The sequence below is a fragment of the Rousettus aegyptiacus genome, unplaced genomic scaffold (genome assembly GCF_014176215.1).
Source record: "Rousettus aegyptiacus isolate mRouAeg1 unplaced genomic scaffold, mRouAeg1.p scaffold_m13_p_2, whole genome shotgun sequence".
Classification (NCBI taxonomy): Eukaryota; Metazoa; Chordata; class Mammalia; order Chiroptera; family Pteropodidae; genus Rousettus; species Rousettus aegyptiacus.
The window spans coordinates 140,640,348-140,646,634 of NW_023416295.1; positions in this window are offsets into that span (position 1 = coordinate 140,640,348).

The following is a 6,287-nucleotide window of genomic DNA, read 5'->3' on the forward strand; positions in this document are numbered from 1 at the left end:
AGAAAAAATTATATAAAATAAAAATCACTATTCCCACTTTCTTTCTCACTTTTATCCTTAGAGGTAATGGTGATTAACATTGTGGTATGTCTTACAATCATTTTTATGCATGTACAAATGCATGAACTGTGTGCATATATATATATATATATTCTCAATGAAATGATACTTTTATCTACTGTTCTGGAAATTGCTTTTTAGCCACTAAATAGAGTATTAATATCTTCCTATGTCCTATATAAATACCTTCCTATATATGTAAAGCAACCTCTTCCTTTGTAATAACAGCACAGAATTCCATTTTATGGATGTTCCATCATTTATTTAACCAGTTCCTATTGATGAACATTTGGATTATTTCCATTACGAATAATTCTGGATGAATATCTTTATATACATACCTGTGTGCTCTGTGTGAATATATTTTAGGGGAAATTCCCAGAAGTAGAATCGAACAAAATGTTTTACGTTTCAATAGATAATGTTAAGTTGGTGCCTTAATGGAACAAATAATTTATATTCCCAATAATAGAGTATGAGAGTATCTCTTTTCCTATAGAGTCATCGACCCTGGATATTAGCAAATAAATTTATTTATAATAAAATCTAGTTAAAAAGTGGTTGATTCTATTTACATTAAAATTATTAATAGTTATTATAAAATTTGTAAATAAATAATCTTAGTTTAGTATCTTTCTATATGTTTTTTTCATTTATATACTTTTGGGTGAGTTAACTCTCATGTTTTTAACTCATATTAAGAAATTATTCCTTATTTTGCAAGGTTTTCTCAGTTTGAGTTTTTTCTTTGACTATTTGGTATTTTTCCTTATGTGTGAATTTTAAATTTTATGTAGTTAAATTTACTAGTCTTTGAAGTCTTTTGAGTTCCCTCAGTTCAAGATTAAAAATATATTGAAGATAAAATTTTAATTCCACTTTTAAAACATTTTTAATTTTATTATTAGTTTTAAGTATATAGTATATTGGTTAAACATTTATATAGTTTATGAAATGATCTCTCTGATTACTCTATCTTCCCTCTAGCTCCACACACAGCCGTTATATTACGCTTACTGCATTCCCTATGCCGTGCTCCCCATCCCTGTGACCATCTATCAACCACTGGTTTGTGCTTCTTTAACCCTTCACCCCTTTGTCCCAGCCCCCCAAATTTCATCTTTAATTACAACATTCTTTTAAAAGAATACTCACGACATGCCAAAAATAGGAAAAAGTTTATACATTTTCTCTTTTGACTATACTACATCACATTATTGTAGAAATTAATAAGAATATGTTTGGTTTACTTCAGTTTCCCAAATCAAGAATTTGGATAAAAAATACTTGATTATTTCATATATGAAATTCATTTTAGTACAAATGGCAGTTGTTCTGATTTGAAGAAATGACAGAAGGTAAAATTTTAAAGAATGTATTTTTTTTTTTCAGAAATAGTTTTAAAGGTCTTAGATTTCTCAATTCTCTTCCACAAAATCTTATTTTGTAAATTATTAGAGGATAGATTATATTATTTGCATTACAGTAGTTTTTTAGTTGTAAAAAAATTGAATACTAACACCTTGTCCTATTCGGCCAAACTGAGGATATGTTTTCTAATTTTGTTCTTATAAAGAAATTTAAATTCATGTTCATATATTAAACCTTGCTTGTTAGGAAGACAGTAGACAATATGTTATACTCTCTGGTAACACCATCTTCTCTAACTATTGCCACAAATACAGTAATTAATTACCTCTGTTTCAGGTGCTTTGCTTTGTATTTGCATTTCTAGAACACCAAAGCACTGCTAAATAAACAATATGTCTAGATAAACTAATTCTTGTACATCTGAAACCTTGAAACCAATAACATTTATTTGCTGATCTAAGTTCTGAGATTACATTCTATTTTTATAAGTTCATATAAAGAATTCAAATTCTTTAAAAAATATTAAAAATTTTAAATTAACTTTAAGCAAAATATTAAATTATTCTAGATTCCTAGATACCTTATTTTCAATTTCTTAGAAATGGCAACCCAGCATGTTTCTTTGATTTTCTGTATTATGTCTCTACTTGTCCACTTGTTCATCTGTTGATGATGTGGCATGCTTGCCTTCAGTAATGATGTGAAAAATTAGAACAGGGGTTTTTCCAGGAAGTTGATTCTATGGCTGAAGATCAAATTTTTATTGACACTTAGAAAAATGTGTTTTCATAGAAGAAAGATATATTAATTAAAATAAATGTTATCGAATCACAGAATATTGTCTTTGGTGTACTTTTGGTGGGCAACTACTTCCGACTCAGTGTAGGTATTTCAAAACTTTAGAGCTTAAATTCTGATTTTTCTTGGTCTCCAACACCTGGCACCATCTTTTACTTCAAACAGGATTCATGTATGTCTTTTATTCAACCAAAGACATGTTTCTCCTAGTTATGTCCTTCCCCACCACCTCAAGTACTTGGCTATCTCTAAGAACTTGTTCTTGAAGTTACCATTAGTTCAATACTCTTTCCACTCCCCAATTCTCCATCTAATCGGTAATTCAGCTACACTTCCTCAAAGATGCTTTTTCTTACCTCCAGACTAGACCTGATCCCTTTGCCATACATGGTTAGGCTCACGGTACCTTTTTTCTTTTTCTTTTTCACAGTTTGCAATTATATTTGTGTGATTATTTGAAATGCCTGCCTCTCACATTCAATAAGAGACTATTTCTGCACTGCTCATCATTTTTTTATCAGAACCTGGCAATTAGTAGATACTCAGTAAGTATTTTTTGAATGAATGAATGAGTGAATTAATTAATGCCCAAGCTCAAATCCCACCCTCTCCAAAAAGACATTTCTAACCTGTCCAGCCACAATGATAAATCCCTCTTTAAAATTAGAGGCATTGGTTGTTGGTACCATTCATTTATCCCATAGAATCATAGATTCATAGAATTCAATAGGAGTTTAGAGGCAGCAAGCTTTATATTGTAAATAATGTAATCATTGAAATAAAATTCTTGGTTTTATTTTCATGAATAACACCATTAGTGAGGGAATGCCTTTTGAAGTGTCCTGAACCATCCTTAGACTATTTGTATTTTTAGATATTTTTCTGATGTTTAAAGAATCTACATTCTTGTGATTTTCGAGACTAATTTGATTCCTTAGGGTAAAAGAAAAAGCCCATTTGTTTTTCTAATGATGGTCCTTCAGATAGTCAAAGACTGCTTTCTTCCTCAATCAAAACACAGTCCCTCCTTTAATTATTGCTTTTATGTTGTAATTTCCAGCTTCTTTCATTATTCTGATTTACTCTCCTGTGAACTCATTCTAGTTTGTCAATGTCCTTCTTAAAATAAAATTACTTTTGTTATCAGCAATTTTATTTCTTAAGTATGATATTGAAATGTCATAAGATAGTAGTAAAAGACTTAAAACATCTAAAGAATTCAGAAGTTACTCTTTCTAAGAATAAATTCTTTAAGTCTTTCAGTTCGGAATTTTAAAAAGTTAATTTTGATTAAGTAATAGACAACTTTTAGTAATAGGCAGCTGCCAACGGTTGTTGGAGGATTGTTTAGATCACATAACCAATTCTATAGCTTATAGCTTAAAATGATCTGACTTGCTTGGATCGCTTGCTAGGTGAACTTCAAAAGGATTTAAACAAATAAGTAACAAAATACTGTACCTGTTTTGGTGTGAGAAGGTTTAGTCTTATAGCTGCTAAGGAACGAAACTCAATGTTTAATAATTATAATCAGCTCTTTCCTGGGCTCAACAAAAACGTTTTGATGTGGTTCGTATCAGTCTCCGATGAAGGTATCAGGATTCGTTTGAAAAACGACCATTAGTTTGAGTTGTCATTACAAACATTACTAAATTGCTGATAATAACCTTCATTTCCAAGCAAGAATTATCCTTTTTGGTCCTTTATATATAGTTTATCCTCTATTTCAAAAATATAATAATAAATTGTAAAGTTGCTGACAATAGGTAAACCTCAAAAGAAGGCAATAAATGCTACAGAAGAGAAATAAGCAAATAAAATAGAATTATACAGAAATTAATTAGAAGAGGTGAGGGGGAGCTTGAGCCTCTCTACTTCTGAAATGTTTTTACTATCGGCACATAGTTATTGCCATTAAATGTTTGCTACGTGAAAGAAAATGCTCAAGCATTAGGGATAATTCTACAGCAGGGATGATACAAGCCAGGTAGTTGGCTTAGCCAGAGTACCTGCCAACTCATTTTCAATTTCAATCTTAATTTTTATTGTATTTTCAATTTTAACATTTTTGAGAACTCAGTATGAGTTAAATATAACACTACAACCATTAAAAATACTCCAATATTTTTCTAACATGATGTAATGCAATCTCCTATAATCCAAATTTATATTATAACTCGTTCCCTCCCTCCTCTTCCTTCCTTCTTCCTTCCTTCCTTCCTTCCTTCCTTCCTTCCTTCCTTCCTTCCTTCCTTCCTTCCCTTCCTTCCTTCCTTCCTTCCTTCCAATGAAAATCTACTTGGGCTATTTAGGTAATAGTATTTTAAAGCAGCCCATAAATAAGCTTATTAGCCCTGGATAGAGGTGGTCATAACAACGTGTTCAAGCAACAAAATGAACAAACGAACCCTTTGGAATCCACCTGTTTGTTCAAAAATAGCAGGTGTTTTGTTGTTGTTGTTGTTGTTGTTGTTTATTTGTTTGTTTTAAAGACTCTAAGGAACTCAAATTTCTTTTTAAGGATTTTATTGCTACCTTTCTTACAAAAATTACCCAGATTATTTCTTGACTTCTACTTTGAGAGAGCAGAGGAAGTCCTGCTGTATGATATTAGCTCAGTAGCTGTGAAGCTTCAGGTACTTTCTTATCTGAAGAGTATATCCTAAATACTGTAATTCCTACATTGCTTGAACATTTGAATCTATTCTATCCCTATTTGAATCTATGGATTATAATATATATTCTTTACATAAATGTTCAAGAGAAAAGGTGTTCGAGGTATATTTTTAGATTTATATAAATATATAATTTCTATATTTGTGTAAAATATATAAATATATCCTGTAAGCAATAATTGAAATTTTAAAAAATTATAGTTGCAGTTTTTATACTTTCAAAAGCATATACTAATTTAAAATTATTTTTTGGAGGATCTGTCATAAACCAAATAAATACTTGAAACAATTCAGGACAACTTTTAAAAATTCTCTTCAAAAAGAAGTTAGGAGTTTTTGTGCAAGGTCCAGTTTGCCACCAATGAAAGCTCACTAACAGTTATTAAGCCTATTCTATTTTACTTATTAGGATAGGCATCATATCAATCAAGGTGATCACTATAACTTCCAAATTCATTTTGGCTTCAGTAGAAAAATTCTAAACTGAAGTTGTTTTGATTTGAGATAAATCTATAATAAATTTTAAAACATCCATTGGTTTATTGTTTTACAAGCAATTACTCCAAGTTTATTATTTGCTGTGCACTATTAGGCACTGGAGTACAAAAATGAATACAATATAAAATGCTTGCCCTTAAGCAGCTCACGTTTTAGTGTGAGGTGTTAGTTTTTTCCTCCAGGTATTTAATATAGAGTTTTTATATACAGTTATAGAAATAGCCTGTTAAAAAAACTATAGAAAAAAAGCATTAGTTGAAGACTTCAGAAGTGGATTTGTCTTGTATATAGTAAAAATTGGCTGTTGAATTAAATTAGCGGTTCAGAGATATCTATTTAAAATCTATAGTTGACACTATAGTGAAAGCAGTGAAACTTGTCAGCAGATGATTAAGTTTTACGGTTGATGTCCACACTTTTGTAGCCTAGGACCAATATCAAGTTTCTGGGGAAAACATCCTTCCTTCTCTCCCTGCTCCCCCACCATCATTAAATCAGGTTCTCAGCCTGTTGGTTAGGTGTGTTCTCAGAATAAAGGTGTATCACAATCATTCTGTTTTTCATTTTTCATTTATAAATCTGATAAGATTTTTTCCTTCTGAGGCAAGGAACGTTTATATTGTTGGCTCATTTTATATTCCATAAGGGAAAGTCCACACTTCACTGGCTACTTTTTCAATTCCCAAGACCACCAGTTAGTGGTGTTACTTCTGGATGAGTGAAACATCCTTTAAAAGTAGAGGAGGTATGCACTTGCATAGATTGATTACTGGTTTTTCACTAACTAGTCTTTAAGGAAAGTGACATCGGTCCCTTGGAAATTAACAACCCTTCAATTCGGACAGGCTTGAAATCTTAAGGCCGAAGTGGAGATAAAAAAATTGG